The following is a 25,173-nucleotide window of genomic DNA, read 5'->3' as shown; positions in this document are numbered from 1 at the left end:
ATTGGTTTTGTCAATGCATCTACAACATTTGTCAAAGTGTCAACCTTCTCCAATTTTACCTTCTCATCCTCTACCATATCTCGAACAAAACAAATATGAACATCAATCTAATTCATTATAGGATGGAAAGTTAGACTCTTTGCTAAGAAAATAGCACTCTGACTAACACAATAAATAGTAATTAATCCTGCATCAAACCCAAGATCTAAACACAACTGTCTAAGCCAAATGGATTCCTTACAAGCATGAATAGCTTCCATATATTCTACTTCTATTGTGGACAAAGTGACTATAGCTTGTCAATTATTCATCCAACTAATAACATCACCATTCATGGTGAAGACATAACCACTGGTGGATCTTCTGCTATCAATGCCACCTACCCAATCTAAATCAACATATCCACAAATGCTCACATAATGTCGAGGTCTAGTAGGATAAGCATGATAACACAAGGAATACTCAGAAGTATCCCTCAAATATCTGAACACTCACTTAACTACATCCCAAGGCACTCATCCAAGATCAGCCATATATTGAGTCACGGCTCCCACTACTTGGACAATGTTTGGTCTTGTATAGACCGTAGTATACTGCCAACTGCACTCGCATGTGGTACACTAGCCATGTCCTCCACCTCAAAAGGAGATTTTGGACAATCATTCATAGATAATTTTGTTCCCAATGCAACAAGAACTATCATTGATCTACAAGTTGTCATGTTGAATCTCTCCAGCATAGAATTCACATGCTTACTTTGGCTTAACCAAAGCTTTTTGTTAGATCTATATCTTCTAATTTCCATCCCCAGAAGGTACCTACCTACACCTAAATCTTTTATCTCAAACTATGCTAAAAACTGAGACTTCAAGTCAAAAATCAAATATCCATTACCAAACAGTAACATATCATCCACATATAATGTGATAATGAGAATGCGACCATTATCAATTTTGAAGTAAATATAATGATCGAATTTAGACTTCTGAAATCCCAAACTCAACACATAGGTATCAAAAATGTTGTACTGCATCCTAGGAGATTGTTTCAAACCATACAAATGATAAACTTATAAGGCACTAAAGGGGTGGGTGAATCAGTGCAAGCAAAAACCTTAAGAATCTTATTACACCTTTTAACAAATTAAAAATCAATAGGCATACAAGGAAAATAATCACATAAGAAAACACTACATAAAACATGCCAACCATAAAACAATGATTTATACATGGAAACCCAAAAGGGAAAAACCACAATGGGAGTTAGAACCCACAAGATTCACTATCTGTAGAATAGAAATCTTTGACGGGTTAAGGTCTTACAAATATGCCATGTTAGGAGCAGACCCTATTAGGAGTCACCTGGTGAAGGGATTTGCTATGATGAGACATGTTAGGAACTATGCCTTGTTAGAAGCAACCTCGCAAGAGGATTTAAACTCAGATGTTGAGCTACCCTGTTAGGGAATTTACATATTAAGGCTGTCAGGACCTACCAAGTTAAGGGATTCGACTGTTGCAATTGTTAGGATAACAACAGTTTAATGATCTTCACATAAAACTTATGTGTCTGATAAGATCTGCTTCAATTCCTCCAAAACTTCAACAATACATCAATACAGAGCTTCACTAATCACCGCACAGTCAAAATCGCATCCATCACTAATGATCTCTCACACATTCATACTTATCTCATAACTTGTCACATTTGTATAGACATCAACTTAGTCGGCTCATAACCTTGGAACAATTTCCTAGGTTCAATGAATCTAGTCAAACTTACATTACATGCCTTGCTTATGTCGGCCACTGACATAACAAACCAAAAATAAAACAAAACTGTACCGTTTTACTGATCTTAGTGACTTTATCACTATCGGTTAAGTGTTCTTCCAGATAGCCTACTCTGTACATCAAAACTCAATCATCCTTTTGAATCTGCTAATGCGGTCATGAATATAGCACCAAATACTTATCTCCTTCACTCCTGTAGAACCGCATCATCCAACTCTTCATCAATTGCCTATATCGGTTGCTTGAATGCAACTCTACTCATGCTTACCGATTGAAGACCTATTTGCTGGTTCACTGTTAAACTGTCTTCTCTACCCGTTATGCTTTACCCGTTGTCTTACAAGACTTATGTGACTATAAAAACATATTTGCCATCAATGATAACATAAAACAAGTCACCAATCAACTCTTTACATCAAAACATCAACATCAAGCCAACACCAAAGACCTTTTTAACTTGCAAACCAAACTTCTTTACCATTTCAACTTGCCAACCAGATTTTCTTTATCTTTGGGTATGTACAGGATCATGGTGTGCCAAAACAGGCCCTTAAGTGGCAATGAAATTTCAAAAAATCAGAGTTATGCAACTTCACATGAAAAATTGAATAAGTTATGAACATTATTTTTAAAATATGTAAGAAGAGAATCTATAGAAAATTGAATGTAGTTTCTAAGCAAATTTCAATGCAGTGGTACAAAAATTTCAGGAAAAAGATAAGAAGTAGGTGTATGTCTGACCACCCTAATCACAATCAAATCATAATATTTTTTTATAAGATTTATAATATAAGTATTAGACTCATGTCTGGATGTGACACATATTTTTTTATAATTTTTTATAAAGTAAATAATTATTTATGATTTTTTTACTAAAGTTTTTCAAAAATTCAGGAAACTCCTACATCTGACCACCTTAACTTGGTCAAAACCTTATGAAATTCTTTTTTTTTTTTTTCCCCTATAGTAGATGAAGCATAGGATGTGACGCATGTTTCAGATTAAAAAAATGTTATGTGGTTTGAAAGTTATGAGTATTTTTCAATCAGTCTATCAATCAGGACTTTTGTCAAAATTCAATTAGAAAATAAATAATAATTATTTATTAAAGTCAAAATAAGACAAGCCTTATATTGTTGGAAAGTTGAGAATGTCCTTAAAAAACCCTTTTCATTTTATCAATTTTGGCTATAAAAAAAGTCGTCAGCCACCAGTGTAAAGTCTGGAAAATCAAGGAATACTGAAAAACACATTTTTTCAGTTGACTTTCCAGGCTTGTCACTTCCAAGCCAAATCCCAAAGCAAACCCGAACCAAAATATGGAGGGAAAATTTATGTTTTAAAATCGGATATCCAATTTATCGGATAATCGGATATCCGATTTTTGAAAAAATAAAAAAATATATTTTAGTAAATTGGGCATAACTTTTGTGTTTTATATCAAAATTTTGATTTTTTATAGGCGTTGGAAAGGTAATTAAGAGCTCTATGATATGGAATATGTATATTTTCAATTATTTGTTTTAAAAAATAATTATAATTCATTTAAATTCATCCTTCATTTTTTAAACATAAAAAACTCATGACTTTTTCATATGATTTCCCTATTGCATGAATTTTTGTAACAATCATCTCAAAATAAACTAAATAAGTAATTAATTAATAATAGAAAATTTATGAATTTTATTGAGTTCGATAAATTTTGATAAATCATGTTATCTATGTTTGTTCCTTTCTCCACCTCTCTCTCTTAAACCTATCACTCCACCTATTTGTTTCTTCCTCCCTCTCTTTTGTCCATATTTATACATCTCTCTCTAGACCTATATCTCTAACTATCAATGAATACCTCATTAAATCTCTCAAGCTCTACAAGGTGCTTATATGTATACCTCTTCATAATTTCCTCCTCTATGTCACTCTCTCTTCCCTAAGATCTAGACTAGTCTCTCTGCATTTCCTTCTCATCTCTAGCAACAAAATTCAGAGGGGACAAGGAGAGGCGTAGGGAAGTATCAAAAAAAGGAGAGGGGGAGAGAGGTGAGAAGGAGAGATTAATTGGGGGGAAGAGAGAGTGTGAGAGAGAGATCTATAGGTAATTAGGTGAAAGGTAAAGAGAGAGAGGTAGGGGGTGATTGGGGTGAAGAGAGAATGAGAGGGAGAGTTTGTGATTATTAGGGGGTAGGAGGATAGGGGGAGAGGGGAAAGTATCAACAAAGAGAGAAGAGAGATGGGGATAGAGGTGAAGAGAGACATAGAGAGTAATTAGGGGGTGGGTAGAGGGGGAGAGGGAAGTATCTATAAATTCATAGGAGGAGAGAGGTGATCGAGGGTAATTGAGGAAAAGAAATAATGTGAGAGAGAATATGGTGTCCTAAAGGGTCATATGGTGTCCTAAAGGGTCATATGGTGTCTCATGAACCTTTAGGACACCATTTGATGTTGTTATAAGTCTTATGGTGTCATAAGGGGTCATATGGTGTTTTATGAGCCTTTAGGACACCATATGGTGTCATTAGGGGTCGTATGGTGTGTTAAGGGGTCATATGGTATCCTATGACCCCTTAGGACACCATATGACCCCTTAGGTATTGTTAGGGGTCATATTGTGTCCGAATGGGTCATATGGTGTCATTGGGGGTTGTATGGTGTGTTAAGGGGTCATATTGTGTCCTAAGGGGTCAGAAGACATCGTATGACCCCTTAGACACCATATGATCCATTAGGTTTTGTTAGGACTCATACTATGTCCTAAGAGGTCATATGGTGTCCCATGACCCTTTAGGACACCATATGACCCCTTAGGACATCATATGGTGTTGTTATGGGTCTTATGGTGTCCTAAGGGGTCATATGGTGTTCTATAACCCCTTAGGACACCATATGACCCCTTAGGACATTATATGGCCCCTTAGGATACCATACGATACCTTGGGACACCATATGGTGTCGCAAGGAGTCATATGGTGTCCTAAGGGGTCATATGGTGTCCTATGAACCCTTAGGACACAATATGACCCATTACGTGTCATCAGGGGTCTTATTGTGTCCTAATGGGTCATATGGTGTCGTATGACCCCTTAGGACACCATATGCTTGGGAGACTATATGGTGCTATGGGTCATATGGTGTCCTATGACACCTTAGGACACCATATGACCCCTTAGGATACCATTTGGTGTTGTTATGTGTTGTATGGTGTCCTACGACCCCTTAGGTGTCATTAGGGTTTATTTTATGTCCTAAGGGGTCGTATTGTGTCCTAAGGGGTCATACGGTGTCCTATGACCCCTTAGGACACTATATGACGTTGTTAGGGGTCATATTATGTCCTAAGAGGTCATATTGTGTCTTATGACCCCTTAGGACACCACATGATGTCGTTATGGGTTGTATGGTGTTCTAAGGGGTCATATGGTGTTCTATGACCCCTTAGGACACCATTTTTATGTTGTTATGGGTCGTATGGTCTCCTAAGGGATCATATGGTGTCCTATGACCCCTTAGGACACTATATGGTTTCATTATGTGTCGTATGGTTTCCTAAGGGGTCATATGGTGTTCTATGACCCCTTAAGACACCATATGGTGTCATTAAGGGTCGTATGGTGTGCTAAGGGGTCATATGGTGTCCTATGACCCTTTATAACACCATATGACCCCTTAGGTATCGTTAGGCATCATTTTGTGTTGTTAGGGGTCATATAATGTCCTATGACCCTTTAGGACACAATATGACCCCTTAGGTGTTGTTAGGGGTCATATTGTGTCCTAACTGGTCATATAGTGTCCTACGACCCCTTAGGACACCATATGGTGTCGTTTGGGATTGTATGGTGTGCTAAGGGGTCATATTGTGTCCTAAAGATTCCTAGGACATCATATAACCTCTCAAGACACCATATGACCCCTTAGATATCGCTAGGGGTCATATTGTTTCCTAAGGGATCATATTGTGTCTCATGACACCATATGACCCCTTAGGACACCATATCGTGTCGTTATGGGTCTTCTTGTGTTCTAAGGGGTCATTAAGTTTTATATGACCCCTTAGGATACCATATGATGCCTTAGGACACCATATGGTGTCGTAAAGGGGCGTATGGTGTTCTAAGGGGTTGTATGGTGTTCTATGGGGTCATATGGTTTTGTATGACCCCTTAGGACACTATATAACATCGTTAGGGGTCATATTATGTCCTAAGGGGTCATATTGTGTCTTATGACCCCTTAGGATGCCACATGGTGTTGTTATGGGTCGTATGGTGTTCTAAGGGGTCATATGGTGTTCTATGACCCTCTAGGGCATCATATTATGTTGTTATGGGTCATATGGTCTCCTAAGGGGTCATATACCATATGATGCCTTAGGACACCATATGGTGTCGTAAAGGGTCGTATGGTGTTCTAAGGGGTCATATGGTGTTCTATGGGGTCATATGGTTTTGTATGACCCCTTAGGACACTATATAATGTCGTTAGGGGTCATATTATGTCCTAAGAGGTCATATTGTGTCTTATGACCCCTTAGGACACCACATGGTGTCGTAAAAGGTCGTATGGTGTTCTAAGGGGTCATATGGTGTTCTATGGGGTCATATGGTTTTGTATGACCCCTTAGGACACTATATAACATCGTTAGGAGTCATATTATGTCCTAAGAGGTCATATTGTGTCTTATGACCCCTTAGGACACCACATGGTGTCTTTATGGGTCGTATGGTGTTCTAAGGGGTCATATGGTGTTATATGACCCTCTAGGACATCATATTATGTTGTTATGGGTCGTATGGTCTCCTAAGGGGTCATATAGTGTCCTATGACCCCTTAGGACACCATATGGTGTCATTATGCATCGTATGGTATCCTAAGGGGTCATATGGTGTTATATGACCCCTTAGGACACCATATGATCCGTTAGGACACCATATGGTGTCGTTAGGGGTCGTATGGAGTGCTAAGGGGTCATATGGTGTCCTATGACCCCTTAGCACACAATATGACCCTTTAGTACACCATACAGTGTCCTTAGGGGTCATATGGTTTCCTATGACCCCTTAGCACACAATATGACCCCTTAGTTGTTGTTAGGGGTCATATTATGTCCTAATGGGTTATATGGTGTCGTTAGGGGTTGTATGGTGTGCTAAGGGGTCATATTGTGTTCTAAAGGTTCCTAGGACATCATATGACCCCTTAGGACACCATATGACCCCTTAGGTATTGTTAGGGGTCATATTGTGTCATAAGGGGTCATATGGTGTCTCTTGACACCATATGACCCCTAAGGACACCATATTGTGTCGTTATGGGTCTTCTTGTGTTATAAGGGGTCATATGGTGTTATATGACCCCTTAGGGTACCATATGAACCCTTAGGACACCATATGGTGTCATAAGGGATCGTATGGTGTTCTAAGGAGTCATATGGTGTTATATGACCCCTTAGGACACCATATGGTGTCATTAGGGGTCGTATGGTGTGCTAAGGGGTCATATGGTGTCCTATGATCCCTTAGGACACAATATGACCCCTTAGTACACCATACAATGTCCTTAGGGGTCATATGGTGTCCTATGACCCCTTAGGACATAATATGACCCCTTAGGTGTTGTTAGGGGTCATATTGTGTCCTAACAGGTTATATGGTGCCCGACGACCCCTTAAGACACCATATGGTGTCATTAGGGGTTGTATGGTGTGCTAAGGGGTCATATTGTGTCCTAAAGGTTCCTAGGACATCATATAACCCCTTAGGACACCATATGACTCCTTAGGTGTCATTAGGGGTCATATTGTTTCCTAAGGGGTCATATGGTGTCTCATGACACCATATGACCCCTTAGGACACCATATCATGTCGTTATGGGTCTTCTTGTGTTCTAAGGGATCATATGGTGTTATATGACCCCTTAGGATACCATATGACCCTATGACCGCTTAGGACACCATATGGTGTTGTAAAGGGTGGTATGATGTCGTATGGTGTCCTAAGGGGTCATATGGTGTCCTATGACCCATTGGGACACTATATGACGTCTTTAGGGGTCATATTATGTCCTAAGGGGTAATATTGTGTCTTATGACCCCTTAAGACATTAGATGGCATTGTTATGGGTCGTATGGTGTTCTAAGGGGTCATATGGTGTTCTATGACCCTCTAGGACACCATATTATGTTGTTATGGGTCATATGGTCTTCTAAGGGGTCATATGGTGTCCTATGACCCCTTAGGACACCATATAGTATCAGTATGCATCGTATGGTGTCCTAAGGGGTCATATGAGAGTGAAACACTGGTTTGATTCCGGAATAATAATCTTATCAGCAGGTGGGTCGGCCAGTGCCATCTTCTATGGCCGACAGAAGCTCTGAGGGGCCAGCAGGAATACTCGTGCATCATCAGATGTAGGAAAAATTACCTGATCATCACCCTTACCATCGGCTTTCTCCCCTTTTCCTTTGGTCTCTTCTACTCCGGGATCCAATGCTTCTGGAGCTCCGTTGTAGAAGCTGATTGCCCATTGCTCATTTCCCTTGAAACACCTTTCATTCTCCTGAGCATGATCAGTCTTCCATGTATCATCTTTTGGTCTCTTGACTTGAATTCTGCCTTCTGAGTCGTATCCAGCCAATCGACGAATAGATATAATTGCCCTCGCATCCACACACCATATGACCCCTTAGGTATCGTTAGGTGTCATTTTGTGTCGTTACAGGTCATATAGTCTCCTATGAACACTTAGGACACAATATGACCCCTTAAGACACCATATAGTGTCGTTAGGGGTCATATGGTGTCCTATGACCCGTTAGGACACACTATGATCCCTTAGGTGTTGTTAGGGGTCATATTGTGTCCTAACAGGTCATATGGTGTCCTACGACCCCTTAGGACACCATATGGTGTCATTAGGGGTTGTATGGTGTGCTAAGGGGTCATATTATGTCCTAAAGGTTCCTAGGACATCATATAACCCCTTAGGACACCATATGACCCCTTAGGTATCATTAGGGGTCATATTGTGTCCTAAGGGGTCATATGGTGTCTCCTGACACCATATGACCCCTAAGGACACCATATCATGTTGTTATGGGTCTTCTTGTGTTATAAGGGGTCATATGGTGTTATATGACCCCTTAGACACCATATGGTGTTGTAAGGGATCGTATGGTGTTATAAGGGGTCATATGGTGTCCTATGACCCCTTATGACACTATATGACCCCTTAGGTGTCGTCATGGTCGTATTGTATCCTAATTGGTCATATGGCATTCTTTGACCCCTTAAGACACCAAATGACCCCTTGGGACACTATATGGTGCTATGGGTAGTATGGTGTCCTATGACCCCTTAGGACACCATATGACCCTTTAGGATGCCACATTGTGTCATTAGGAGTTGTATGGTGTCTTATGACCCCTTAGGACACCATATGGTGTCATTAGGGGTCTTATTGTGTCTCAAGGGATCATATGGTGTTTTATGACACCATATGACCCCTTATGACACCATATGACCCCTTAGGAGACCATATGGTGTCGTTAGGGGTCATATTGTGTCCTAAGGGGTCATATGATGTTCTATGACCCTTTAGGAGACCATATATACTAATTTTCAAATAAGGAGAGATATAAGGGTGAAGAGAGATGAAGAACTAAAGAGAGGGAAAAGAACTAAAGGACAAGGACATAAATAGAGATATAGATATTAAGGAGTATGAAGTGAGAGGGAGAAAAACTAAAGGACAAGTATGGATAGAAAGAGGTAGACATATCTAGATATTGAAAAGGAGAGAGGAAGATAGAGATAAAAAATGAAGATAAAGGGAGAGGGAGGTGAATAGATATAGAGAAAGAGAGAGGTAAAGACAAAGATAAATATATGAAGAGATGGAGAAAAATGGATAGAGAGGGATAAAGAGATAAAAAAAAGGAAGAGATAAAGAGATATAAAGGAAGAGAAATATTGATAGATAGAGATATATAGATAGTGCAAGAGAGTGAGAAAGAGAGATAGAGATTATAGATAGGGATAGATAGAGAGGGAGAGAGAAAAAGAGGAAGATATAGAGATATATAAAGGCACTATAGAGAAGGATGTGGAGAGAGAGAAAAAGATATATAAAGATGGAGTAAATAAAGAGATAAAAGTAGAGAAAGGGAAAGATACTTCAAGAGGGCGATAGAGGAAGAGACAGAGAAGTAGATTAATCATGTATAGAGGAATATATATAAAGATAGAGGAACATATAAAAAGATAGATTGATAGGGAAAGAGATGGAGATGTGAAAATGGATATAGAGATAGTTATGGATAGAACTTGATAGAGAGAATAAGACAAATGGAGGGAGAGATGGAGTGAATAAGTGAGATTTAGAGATAATGAGATATAAATATACATGAAGATAGATCTATAGGGATATAAAGAGAGAGGGGACAAGATAGGGAGAGAAAGGAGGTAATAGAGACAAGTAATATATAAGTATAGGTAGGATAAGGTAAAGGAGGGAGATAAATAAAGAGAAGAGAGATTATTAGAGAGAAATATAGAAATAAGGAGTGACAATGATGGAGTGAGAGAGGGAGAGATATGAATAGAAAGATGGAGATATATGCAGAGATGCATGTAACTTGGGAATTTATTTATCTACATGGAATGATAAAATAAGTGACATAAGTAGAGAAGAAAGAGATATATAAAATATATTATATAAGTATAGATAGACAAGTGATAGATAAAGGAGGTGATAGGAAAAAAAATGAGACTTTGTATGCAAAATTTGTGAGTATTTAAAGTTTTAAAATTGAAGGACTAACTTCAAATGATTATAATTAATTTTTTGTCTATAATATCATCAAAACACCTCATCCATTTTATAGGTCTATCAATTACCTTTCCAACGCCTATAAAAAATCAAAATTTCGATAAGAAACGCAAAAGTTATGCCCATTTTACTAAACTATATTTTTTATGTTGAGAAAATCGGATATCCGATTTGAAAAGTATGACATCACAATAGTGACATCACAATGGTGACATCACAATAGGGACATAACAAATCAGATATCCGATTTGAAAAGTATGACATCACAATAGTGACATCAAAATGGTGACATCACAATAGGGGCATCACAAATCAGATATCCGATATTATCAGATATCTGATTTGGTTTGGTATTACCAAACCAAATTCAAATTTCGCCCGACCCAAACAAAAAGTCAAAGTGGATTTTGGCATGTTTGGAAAGGTTGAAAATGCATTTTTTTCTCCCTTGCCACTTTTTGGCCCCCCATGATCTTGCACATACCCCTTTCACTATGAAATGCTATGGCTATGATATACAAATCTATTCCTCCAAATCACCATGAAGGAATGTTGTCTTCACATTCGTTTGCTCAATTTTCCAATCATGAACTATACCAAGTGATAACAAGAACTGAATGGATGGTAACTTTCAACAGGACAACTCCCATGAGATGTTGCCATGCTTGAAGCAAAACAGATCTACCCTAATCCTTCTATTGCATAGATGATTAATGAAAAGGTCAATGATCATCTGAGCAGCCTTTAAAAAGAGCTTAAAGATTTGAAGTCCATGATTTCTAATCTGAGATATTCCAAACCTGTTAATCTTGTTCAAAAAACATCCATGAGGAGGAAGAAGAAAATGATGATGAAGCAAAACAATCAAAACTAGTCTATTCCAAAAAATAGAACTTCAACAGTCGGGAAAAAGAATGCTATCTTGACTACCTCTGGTCCATTGCCCTTCGAACAAAAAATCTGCCCCCTACCAAATGAAGACGAATGCCCCATCCTCAGGACATTCTAATCCATCCAGAGGCAGAAGCAATACGGGCTCTAACCACTCCAGATGGTAGAACAGATCTCAGAACTCATCTAGAGGCAACAACAACAGGGCTCGAGAAAGAGGCCACGGTCGAAGTCGTGCTCTTGCCTAAACTATTGGGGTCCTTCTATAGACCAATTTTTCATTGTGTTCCATTTTTTCTTCAGGAAGACTACCTCAAAGGTGGATAACTACATTTATAATGCCACTATTCATAACCTCTCTTTTTGGTATCTCTCTTTTAATGAATGCAAATTTCTTGCTCTTGGGGTGACGTTTATTCCTCGCCCTCGCCCTATGTCTCTTGAGGATATACATAGAGAATTTTTTGCCTTTGCTAGACTCCTTCGTCTCTGCACCTTTTTTGGTCTTGAAGATTCAAATTCCGGTGCTCCTATCACTTTCACTCCTTTTGCTTGTGGTTCCTTCCCTCATCACATTCATCAGAAAAATCCTTTCTAGCACCCTGATGAGCCCAACTACCAGCTTGAGGAGATTATTCAAAAATTAGAAGTAATTTTTAAAGGTCGTATCGCCTCTTTCTCCTTCTCTTGGTGTCCTCTTCCTGCTAGGTTTCTCAAAAGTCTTAAGGATCTCTAGAGTGACAAATCTATTATCATTAAACTAGCTAATAGGATTCTTGGTCTTGTGGTTTTGGATTCCTCCCGGTACAAATGTGAAGGTCTCAGACAACTTTCTGATTATCTTGTGTCTGCGCATGCAGACAATGTTCCTTGGTGTATCATTTGGAGTGAACTAAACTTTATCATTGATAAGTACACTTTCTTTCTTGATCCTATCTCCAAGTTCCTAAGACAAAATGCAGTCTCCTCTATCAAAGCATGTGCCTTCTATCACCTTCCCAATCTTCATAAGCCAATAGTTGGTGTAGGCCTATTTGCAATTATTCAGGATACATGTTGGAACCTACTTCCAAGCTGCTTCACTGCCTCCTGTTTTTTATCCTCTTGCAACAATAGTCCCATCTTTTGGACTACCTCTCTCTTCTTTGGGAGCTCGATCAGAAGATTTTTCCTCTAGATTGTCTTCTATTTTCTTTTTACGTGGTTCATCTTTGTATCCTAGCATCCCCACTTTGGAGGAACTTCTTTCCCTCCAAGATATGGTTACTGATTATTTCAGAGTTCACAATTTGGATCTTCTATTGCATGACATGGTTCTTTCTATTGTTGAACTTGTTCTTCGTGAGCACTATCTTGAGCTTGATGGAATTGTTTACAAGCAACTCAAGGGCACAGCCATGGGTACTAACTTTGTTGTAGTATATGTTTGTCTCTTTCTCTGTCATTTGGAGAGATGTCTCTTAGTTCAACATGATTTCTCTTGCCTTGTCTTCTTCAAGAGGTATATTGATGATGCTATTAGTATTTGGACCAATATTGAAACTTCTTTCCTTGAGTTTTTTTAGTGGTAACACAGTTATTATCTTGAGATCAAGATCACTCCTATTTCTACCTATTCAATGGATCTTCTCGACATCACTTTCTTCAAAGGTGATCGTTTCAAAGCTTCAAGTATACTTGACACCAAATGTTTTCAAAAGCCTCTTAATTTTTATTAGTACATTCCTTACTATTCTTGGCATCCTCCTCATCAAAAGATGTTATTTATAGTGAGTGAATTGAAGAGGTATCTTCTCAAAGATTCGGATCCTTTTAGCTTCAATCATCTCCATAAGCACTGTCATTCTAGATTGAGTTCTCATGGCCATATGAAAAAGTTCCTTCTCCCATGTTCAAAAAAGTTTCTCGAATGGATAAGTCAGTGCTTCTCTCTCATCTTCATGATCATTCCTCTAGGATAAAAGGGACGCCCCTCATTCTTAATCTTGACTAAAGTTCGTTAGCTAAAGCTTTAAAGTTGGGGGCCACCCTAAACCCCATACTTCACCAGCTTTGCCAAGAATTCCCCACACTGCATCATATCCCATTCCTAAGAGTTTGTTGGCGTAATCCCAAGAAATTAGGATCATTTCTTCTTTGGAGCAGATTCTACAGTCATTCTTCTGACAATCACAACATGTGTCATTCCCATTAGGGCCTTTATTCTCTGTATTTTCTAGATTGTAATTACCCCCGCTTGTTTTAAATAATTAAATAAATTTTGTGGTGTTTCCTCTTTTATGGTTTTGGCCCCACATTCATGTGGGTGCACCTTTATAAGGTGTGAACCCACTAATGTGGGCCACCTTATAAGTTGTGTCCCCACAGTGGGGATCGCACACCCCCTTCCATGGGGTGTGATACTTGAGGTCCCTCCCCTCCCCTCTTTTTTGCATATATTTTATTCTTTGACTCTCCTTGTGTATTTTGTGTTTCCAACTAATGAGGCCTAGAGGCTGAAACATGTTTTTGAATTTTACCCCAATATTGGAGATTTTGTAATTTGTATATGCAACAATTTTTTTATGTAGAATTAATATTATTCTAGTATTGTTTTCCTTTTTGTCTATATTGGAAATCTTTCTTCAGAGCAACAAGTGAATTTAAAAAAAATTTAATTCCTAAATTTTGGTTCTTTATTCACGATGTCCTCTAAAGATGATTTTGTTAGGAATTCTCTATCATCCTCTATGGAAAACACATCCCCTACTAGTTCTAGGATGACGCCTATCCAAGGTGGTTCCTCTATTGAAAAAGATGACAAAAAGTGTCGGTGAATAGAGCATGCCTGATCTTCTCATTGTCAAGATATTGTCATCCATATTGGTCCTCTAAAGAAGCACCTCCTATTTCACCTGATTTTTGGCAAACTATACAGAATGACTTTATTAACATGTTGGCCCATTCTAATCAGTATAATCTCTCTGCCCAAACTACCCTCATGCAAAACCTCTCTTCAAAGATTGATAGTTTCATTACTCATGCTGGAAAATCTGAAGTCGTTGCCAAAGCCCAGGCCGAGGATACCGCTTCAATGTTCCATAATACTTTGAAGAACTTCTCTAATTCATGTAACTTTTCTGGGTTGATTTCCATGGTTGATAAACTTGTGGAAGTGAAGCCTACTTAGAAGCTGCCTTGCAGAATAGATCAGATGCTCATGTTGCTACTATTGCTCATGTTATTCCCTCCACTTTTAAGGGACCTATTCCTACTGCTTATCTTCCTAAGGCTCCAAAAAAAGTTGATCGTAAATACCCTGATCAGATTCATTCTCTTGTCAGTAAATCTTTTTTAGGGTATAAACGACTTTCTATGAATGTTGAATGGGCCAAAGACTACCTCAACAAACTTGTGAGCTTCCAATCTATTGACACAAGAACCTTCAAGTAAAACTACCGAAGATCTCCATTAATAATCCAAAGGGAAGTTCTCTACTCTCTTCCAAATTGGAGACTATTAAGGTAGATGCTAACAAGCTCTTCTTGAGGCTATTTCAAAAGCCTCCACTAATCATGAGACCAAAGTTTCTAATGATGTTGAGGAGTTTGACAATGCACTCAAGGGTACCTATGCTTCCCTTAGCAATCTTCCTCTTTCGAGTGTCTTCACCACCTCACTTGGTGAATGGTATAATGAGGTCGTGAAATATTTTCACACTCTTTGTAATAAGTTCTCCATTGATCGGACCATTAAGAGATCTGCTAAAAACCTTGTTGAATCCAACAAGCAAGAATCCAAATATGTTGCCATGGATGAAGCAAAACAACTCCCTCCCGATCCTTCTATTGCAGAGATGATTAATGAAAAGGTCAATCAATGTCTCGGTGCCCTTTCCAAAGAGCTTAGAGATTTGAAGTTCTTGATTTCTAATCTGGGATCTTTTGAAGCTGCTAACCCCATTCAAAAAAAATTCATGAGGAAGAAGAAGAAGACGAAGCAAAACATGCAAAACAAGAAGAACATGCAGAACAATCAAAACCAGTATATTCCAAAAAATGGGACTTCGACAATCGAGAAAAAGAATGTCATCTTGTTTGCCTCTGGTCCATTTCTCTCCAAACAAAGATCTACCCCCTGCTAGATGAAGATGAATGCCACATCTACAAGACATTCCAATCCATCCAAAGGCAGAAGCAACATAGGCTCCGGTCAGACCAAAGGGCAGAACAGATCTTGGAACTCATCAATTGGTAACAACAGCAGGGCTCGGGGAAGAAGCCGCAATCGAGGCCACGCTATCGCTTAAACTATTGGGGTCCTGCTATAGACCAAACTTTCATGGCATTCTGTTTTTTCTTCAGGAAGACTACCTCGAAGTTGGATAATTGCATTTCTAATACCACTATTCATAACCTCTCTTCTCGGCATCTCTCTTTTAATGAATGCAAATTTCTTTCTCTTGGGGTGAACTTTATTCCTCGTCACCCCCCTATGTCTCTTGAGGATATACATAGAGAATTTTGTGTCTTTGCCAGACTCCTCTGTCTCAGCGCCTTTTTTGGACCTGAAGATTTAGATTCTAGTGCTCCTGCCACTTTCACTCCTTTTGCTCGTGGTTCCTTCCCTCGTTGCTTCCATCATAAAAATCCTTTATGGCACCCTGATTAGCCCAACTACCAATTTGAGGAGATTATTTAGAAAACATAAGTCATTTTGAAAGGTCGTATTGCCTCTTGCTCCTTCTCTCGACGTCCCCCTCTTCCTGCTAGGATTCTCAAAAGTCTTAAGGATCTCTGGAGTGAGAAAACTATTTCTTGTGGTTTTGGATTCCTCCTGATACGAATGTGAAGGTCTCGGGCAACTTTTTTATTCTCTTGTGTATCTGTGTGTGGGCAGTGTTCCTTGGTGTATCATTTGGAGAAAACTAAACTTTATCATTGATAAGTACAGTTTCTTTCTTGATCATGTCTCCAAGTTCCTAAGACAAAATCTAGTCTCCTTTGCCAGAGCATGTGCCTTCTATCTCCTTCCCAAGATTCATAAGCCAGTGTTTGTCGGAAGGCTTATTTGCAGTTATTCAGGATACATGTTGGAACATGCTTCCAAGCTACTTGACTACCTCCTATTTATGATCCTCTTGCAACAATAGTCCCATTTTCTAGACTCCCTCTCTCTTCTTCAAGAGCTTGATCAAAAGAGTTTTCCTCTAGATTGTCTTCTATTTTCTTTTGACATGGAATCTTTGTATCCTAGCATCCCCACTTCAAAGGGTCTTCTTTCCCTCCAAGATATGGTTACTAATTACTTCAAAGTTCAGAATTTGGATCTTCGGTTGTGTGACATGGTTCTTTCTCTTGATAAGCTTGTTCTTTGTGAGCACTATCTTGAGTTTGATGGCATTGTTTACAAGCAACTCAACAGTACTGCCATGGGTAGTAACTTTGTTGTGGTATATGCATGTCTCTTTCTCTATCATTTGGAGAAATGTCTCTTTTTTCAACATAATTGCTCTTGCCCTGTCTTCTATAAGAGGTATATTGATGATGCTATTGGTATTTGGACCGATACTAAAACTTTTTTGCTCGATTTTTTTCGGTAGTATCAAATTTATTATCCTGAGATCAGGATCACGCCTTTTGTTTCCACCTATTCAGTGGATCTTCTCGACATCACTTTTTTCAAAGGCGATCATTTCAAAGCTTCGGGTATCCTTGACACTAGATGTTTTTAGAAGCCTCTTAATGTTTTTTAATGCATTCCCTACTATTCTTAGCATCCTCCTCATCAGAAAATGTCATTATAGTGAGTGAATTGAAGAGGTATCTTCTCAAAGAATCAGATCCTTTCAATTCCAATCATCTTTGGAAGCAGTTCTATTCCAGAGCGCATGTTTGTGGCTATCTGAAGATGTTCCTTCTCGCCCAGGTTTCAGAAAAGTTTCTCAGATGGATAATTCACTGCTTCTCTCTCATCTTCATGATGGTTCCTCTAAGAGAAAAGGGACCCCCTCGTTCTTAAGTTGGACTACAATTCGTTAGCTAAAGGTTTAAACTTGGGGGCCACCCTAAACCCTATACTCCATCATCTTTGCCAAGAAGTCCCTGAACTACATCATACCCAATTCTCAAGAGTTTGTTGGTATAATCCCAAGAAACTAGGATCATTTCTTCTTCGGAGCAGATTCTATAGTCATTCTTCTAACGGTCACAGCATGTGCCATTCCCATTAGGACCTGTATTCTCTGTTTTTTCCGTATTGTAATTATTCCCACTTGTTTTAAAAAATTAAATAAATTTTGTGGGGTTCCCCCTTTTATGGGTTTGGCCCCAAATTCATGTGGCCACACCTTTATAGGGTGTGAACTCACTAATGTGGGCTGCACCTTATAAGGTGCGTCCACATTGGGGATCACACACCCCCTTCCATGGGGCGCAATACTTGAGATTGGGGCAATAAAAATACCCCCTCCCCTCCCCTCTTTTTTTGCATATCTTTCATTCTCTGACTCTCCTTGAGTATTTTGTGTTTCCAATTGATGAGGCCTACAGGCCTAAACATGTTTTGGAATTTTACCTTAGTATTGAAGATTTTGTAATTTGTATATGCAATAAAATTTTTATATGGAATTAATAATATTCTGGTATTATTTTCTTTTCTATCTATATTGCAAATCTTTCTTCAGTGCAACAAGTGAATTTTCAAAATAATTGTCCTAAAATTTTCAAGTCCTAAAATTTTTAAATCTTAAATTTTCAAGTCCTAAATTTCGAAACAGATCGATTTCCATTTTCCCATTCTTTATTGGCTTGGTCATGGGCCCGTCTTGCTTTTGCCAGCGCATCGGTTTGTATCAACTTAATAAGCTTCGGTTGAATTGTTCAACACTTTGTTGAAGTCTATAAGCATCATGGATGCAGACACCATGCCATGTTGACCATGTTGACTTGCCCTTGGAAAGGTGTGACTTGTGTGGTCTCTCGCATGCATGTGTGTTGTGACTAAGAGCTTGGTGAATGTGCTAATGTGGAGCTTGTTGTGGTGACATGCAAATTGGCTTGCTCGTGGATTTATTGGCTTGTTGGCGCAGCACCTGCTAATATATCACTAATGCAGTCCAACCCCACCAATATCATTTTTGCTCAAATTAGGTTTATTTTTTGGAAGCTATATTTGTGATGGGGCTATTTCTAACATTTTGAAGAATTATCATCATTATGGATTTTTATTTATTTTGGAGAAAGTGAATTACAAAGAATAGAGTGATTTTATCCTCATTTATCTTAATAAGTGGGATTTATTGCTATATTTGTACAATTAAGTTCCTTGTCTTAGCTCACCTTGTGAGTATAGTGTTTGGAAAGGCTTTAGAGCTGGAATTTTTAGGTTTATTTTTGAAAATGTAAATGATGACTTTTTGGAGTCCCTTATTGACTTTGAGTGTCCTCGAGCTCTTTGGACTCACATTCGAGAGGTGTATGGAGACAATGATTCTTCGCCATCTCGACACTCTTTTTTTTAACTCCAATGTGCCTTTTCATTCTTTAGAGATGATAACCCATGTTTGTGATCCTTTGGAGGTTGTAGTTGCTTCAAAGGTTCTTGATTCTTTGTCAGAGATAGTTGATCTTCCTTCACTTGAGACTTCCATCATTTTTTATTTGCAACATGTATCTATTTGTCTTCCTGATTGGGATTCCTATTTGCCAGACATTAGTGCATTGTTTGTGGAATATCACATTGCAGATTCGAGAGACATACTTGAGGGGGTTTCTCTTCTCTTTGATGACAGTTTCATCATAATTGAAGATTCCTCTACACCTTCTTTGGAGATTGACATTCATGAGTCTCCTCCTTCACTTGAATTGTCACCTTCCATGGTTTAGTTTGATCATGTGTATGTGATGGCTTCTTTGAGCTTAGACTCCTATTCATTTTTTAGAGGCATATCTCCTATTTGATGATAGTTGTGGCTCCAATGTTATCACTTCATCTTTGTCTTCCGAGCTTGTTCAAGATCAGTTTCCAGTGGTTCCTTGTTTGTCACCTTCTATTGTGATTGAGCATGTACCTGATTGGTTTATGGCATCATCTTCCAAGGACATGGTGACATATGAGAAGATTTTAGAGACTTCATCATTTTACATTTGGATTCCACTTCCTAATTCATATCCAAAATGGGAAGCATTCCTGCATTTATACTTGGTTTATCTTCTTCCCAAAGGGAAAAATGATTTTTGTAGGCATTGGACTATGTTTTCACTTCAAGCACTTGTCATTTCTACAGGACATTATTCATTATTGGGGGGGCTATGTATTCTCCTTTCTACCTTCCTATGGGGGGATACTTGATTGTAGATACATGATGTATGTATTTCTTGGGGGGTCTTGAGTCCTCCATGCATCATGATTTGCTTGTTTATTTTCTCTCTTTTGGAGAGAAGTTTTGTCCTATGAGGTTTTCTCCTTTTCTCTAATTTATGGGAGATTCACTTCTTTTCATTGTATGTGCATTGTACATGGGCACCTAAAATGGCCTCGTAGCTAGGACCCATATTCCATCATTGCATAATAAGTGTACTCCCTAAGTTGCACCTAAGGGGGGTGTTGGAGTAAATTAATATTTACTCATTTGCTTAAGTCCAACTCTAGGATAGTTGGCATTTTTTCATTTTTTAGGTATTAAGCAAACTTTATTATATTTTATTGTTTACCTACATGGTTATTTGTGTTGGGTGGTTGTACCTACCCTTTCACTTCATTGGTGCCTACATCCTTGCTCTTACCTATATAAGGAGAGCTTATTGTACATTTTATTCATCTCAATGCAATCATATTTTTTGGTGAAATATTATTTCTCTCCATTGTAAAGGTTATTCGTTGTTTGTGGTTTTGGGAAATTCATAATTTCTACACAAAGCTTATACCCTTTTACACCAACACCATAGTCGATAAAGATACACTTCACTACCTTGCTCTCCAATTTAGATCTCTTTTCACTTGGAACATGAGCATAAGCTTCACAACCAAATACTCTGAGATGTCTCATCGAGGGCTTCTTTCCTGACCACGCCTTCATAGGTTTCTTATCAACAAGTGTTGATGTAGGAGATATGTTTACTAGATAGTAGGCAGTGGCTACAACTTCAGCCCAGAACTTTTGTTTGAGGCTAGCACCACTAAGCATACTCCTAGCCCTCTCCTACAACATCGCATTCATCCTCTCTGCAACTCCATTTTGATAAGGAGTTCAAATAGAGTTATCTTATGCCTCTCAATCTCATGGTCCTTACAGAACCTGTCGAAATCTGTCAAGTGAAACTCACCACCATTGTCAGTCCTCAAACACTTAATCTTTCTACTAGTCCGATTCTCAACAACTAGGCCTTAAATTATATAAACTGACTAAAGACTTCAAATTTACTTTTGAGAAAATAAACAAATGTCCTTCTACTATAGTCATCGATTAATGAAACAAAATACATGGATTTTGAAATCAAAGGAACATTAACAAGACCAAAAACATCAAAATATATCGAGTCCAACAACCTAGAAGATTTGTGAGACCTAGAGTAAAACTGAACATGATTTTGTTTATCATGGATGCAGTGTTCACAGAAATAAAACTCAAGATTGCAATCATCAAGCCCCTCTATGAGGCATTTATTTTTCAAGGTTTTAAGACCCTTCTTACCAATGTGACCAAGTCTTTGGTGCCATAACATTGTCTTCTTTGTTGGGAGTTTCAGCTCCAAAGCATTGGCACCCTTAGGTACCTAGAAAGCACGACCATCAAATGTAGAAGCAACAATCCTGTTCACAGCTCGATCTGATTATGAGGATGAAGAATCTAGAGTCCTCTTCTTGGACAACACAAAAGCACTATTGCACTGTACAGTCCATGCATCCAGCTTATACAAGGTGCCTCTCTGAACACCTTTAGCAAGCACCATAGAACCTCTAGTCATCTTACATCCACAGTGCAAGAAAGAAACCTACACACCCACATTACTCAACTTACTTACAGAGAGTAGATTTTGACCAAACCCAGGATGTGCATTACACCATCGATCCTCTTTACTCTGCCATCAATGAATCTAATCTTGACTCTTCCACAACCAACAACCTTCAAATGAGAGTCATCACCGAGACACACCTTTTCACCATATTCTTCATACTTAGAAAACCAACCCGTGTGAGGTCATGTGAAAAGATGCACCCGAATCTATTAGCCACACATATTTTGATGCATGTGTTGCCAAGGCTACGACAAATGCTTCACCATTATCTTGAGAGGATTTGTCTAAATTTGAATCGGAGGGTCTCTTCTTCTTTTTCTCCTCTTTACAATATTTACGAAAATGAGTGATTTTGTTGCAGTTCCAACATTTTACCTTGGACTTCTCAGGAGACTTAGATCTCCCACGGGATTTGGATTTGCCCCTTTCATCTTTCTTGTCCTTCTTGCCTTTCTCTTTCAATCTACCACGAACTGCAAGAGCCTCCCTAGTTGACTTATAAGTCTTCCTTTGCATCTCTTTAGAAAGTAACAATGCTACCACCTCATCCATCTTGAACGTGGTGGTTGTCCTTTTAATAGCCATAACAAGGTGGTCCATGAGTTAAGCAAAGAACACAACAGAAGCATGCACTAATCATCCTCCTCAATCTTGTTACCTACAGAACCCAACTAAGCAACAATCATATTGAATGCATTGAGATGATCAACAACAGATCCTCCATCTTCCATCCTCACAGAATACATTTTCTTTCTCAGAAAAATCTTCTTTACAAGGATTTAGCTTGATAAACATCTCCAACCTTCTTCCAAAGATCTTTCGTAGTCTTCTCTTCATGGATATTCAACAAAACGGAGTCTACTAAATAGAGCCTTATAAGGCCCTTAGCTTTTCGATCCATTGTATCCCAAACATATTGCACTATGATCTAAGGTTTTGTTCTAGATATTGTATCCCATATATCTCTATCCACGAGCATATCTTCCATTTTCAACTTCCAAAGTTCAAAGTTGTTGCCATTAAACTTCTCCATATCAACTTTTGCAGATGTGCTTGCTATCTTCTTCCTGCAGCAAGATTTTGAAATACCTTGCAAAATCTCCCACTCAAACTAAGATCAGTACAAAGAACCCACTACCCAACAATGGTACCAAAACTAGTCAAGCTCTGATACCAACTGAAAGGAAGTTAACATGCGGAAAAAACCTCCAAACACTAATCTAGCTGGGGAGATAGTACAAATCTTCTTTACAAATCTTCTATTGTAGAATCAGAAACACATTCTCAAGTAGATAATAAGCATACATAAAGATAAACATAATGAACACAAGATATATTGTGGAGAAAACCCTTTCGAGTAAAAAACCCCACACTCCAAAATCACAGTACTTTGTATTTCAGTAAACAAACTCTTATAATACAATATCAGCACTTAGCTTCTTCAACAAAAATCTACAACTAGCAATCCATAATTTGGATTAATTCCGACAGCATATCACTTCACCTACAATACACAATATCACTAATACTCTCCAAGGCTACCTTTTATAAAGAAATAAAACTCAAGAGGAAGCTTCTAGATGAAGTTACAAGATGGGGTTGTGCAAAGTGATGCAAAGGGTTTGGTGTTAACGAGCAATTTCCTTGGCTTCTTCTGTGGGTTAGCACTTGGCACCATCCAATGGTCCAATACCTCCAACCTTCCAAAGGTTATTAAGCTTGTCCTTGATCCTTCCCAAGGATCAATCCACTTGGGACGGCTTGGTTTCTCAAGGAGACTCCCACTCCTATGTACTCAACCCCTAAACCAAGACACCTCACAACCCCAAGCCCCTTGCCAATAGGACCTTTTGATCAAATGGTGGAATATGTCATGTGTTGGTGTTTGAGAATTTTTGACATGGTATTTGCATTGAATTAGACCTCTTTGGTCTGTGCTTACAAGCCCTTTGTGCCTTTTGTTCTTAGTGACCTAGGAAATAGGGCTACAAGCAATTAGGCCTCTGTTTGGGATTTTTCCTCTTTATCTACCAATCTCTCCGAACAACCCCTTGAAAAAATTTGATATTCAGGTACCCTTTTGGACCCTCTAAAGTATTTCAAACTTTTGCATCTGGGTTTTGAGTGCAAGTGTTCAAACCCTACTATGCCTATTTTAGCCTAGTTAGCCAGTATAGGGGTTTTAGGTCTCAAAACCTTCACCAATCATAATGGGAATAAATTTAGGGCTTTTGGAGAGGGTCTTCACATGTCTAAGGGTCCCCTCCATGCAATTTTTTATCACCGTTTTGTCCACTGCTCCAAGGATTCAATCAATCCTTCACTGCACAGACTTGCCACATGGGTAATGTCAAGTCTAGGGCATCACTCCAAAAGTGCAAGGTGAGATCTTTTGCTTCCAAAACCAAGAAAATCATCTAGTATACATGGTAATCCAACATTCCCCAGGGTTTCAGACGATTCTCATTGAGGAATGTTGAATGGTGGCACCTTTTGCATCCAAACCCTGATTTTGGGGGTTTCTTCCAGGCAGCGAGAAAGAAAATTCAATTACTCTTCAACCACAGAGCTTCAAGACCTCAAACCTACATCAAATGAAATATGATTCACTGTTACAACCTATTCAAGACATTAGCCCTTCCAGATGTCCGTACAAATCCGTACCAAAGACAAGAACACAAGAAAATGTAGTAAAAATGACAGTTTCAGAATTGTAGGAAGCATAAATTTCTTTCAAATTCTCAATCTAACCTTTGGGAATCGTTCCTCAAGCTTAAATAAGGCCAAGGAATCCTTCTAACCACCTCCCAATGTACAAGTGCAACCAACTAGCCGTTGGGCAACCACGACTCAATTTTTTGCAAAATTGCCTATGACAACATAGCAACTTTGGACAAATTATTACATCACACACTTGCCTTCACACCCAAGGTTACAAAGTGGACACACAACACCTCTAGGACCCCTAGACACCAAAAACATAAATAAAATGCCCATACAAGGCTTTTGACTAAGTACACACCTTGGAGCCTTGGGCTTGTTACATAGCATTGGTAGCATTAGACCTACAACATCCATTTAGGACCTACACAAGAAACCTTCAAGGTAACACATTACTTTGCATTCAAACACGTGTTGAAAAGATACTAGCACACCTTTGAGTGCCCCTGCACCACAAAGCATTTGGCCCTATTTTTGGGCCACCAAAATGCATGCAAATGACACATGCATACCTCCAAATGACTCCCCATTCAAACCTCCTAAGTTGGGCACCCAAAATTTACTATTTGGAGGTATAACAGATGCTCTTATGCATCTTACAATCATCACAACTTACAACACTTACAATTGTAAGAAAATTTGTCATAAATTACTAATATTAGCTTATTCTCTTACAACTCATCATAACCCAACTTGGGGACCCACCTTCTCCAAGGAAAAAGGTATTTCCTACCACTTGTCCAATATGTCATAGAATCTATCATAGGCTGACACTTGTCAAGATCCTCAAAGTGGGATGCCTACCTCTGCATGTGCAACATATGTTTCATATAATCATCACCAAGTACAATGCCACCAAGCCTATGGGTCAAACTAGATAACTAGACATTTGTAAGCAAATAATAAATAAAATAATAAAAAAATAAATACAAAATCAATGT

This window comes from Cryptomeria japonica, chromosome 10, assembly GCF_030272615.1.
Source record: "Cryptomeria japonica chromosome 10, Sugi_1.0, whole genome shotgun sequence".
Classification (NCBI taxonomy): Eukaryota; Viridiplantae; Streptophyta; class Pinopsida; order Cupressales; family Cupressaceae; genus Cryptomeria; species Cryptomeria japonica.
Note: the sequence above shows the minus strand (reverse complement) of the source record.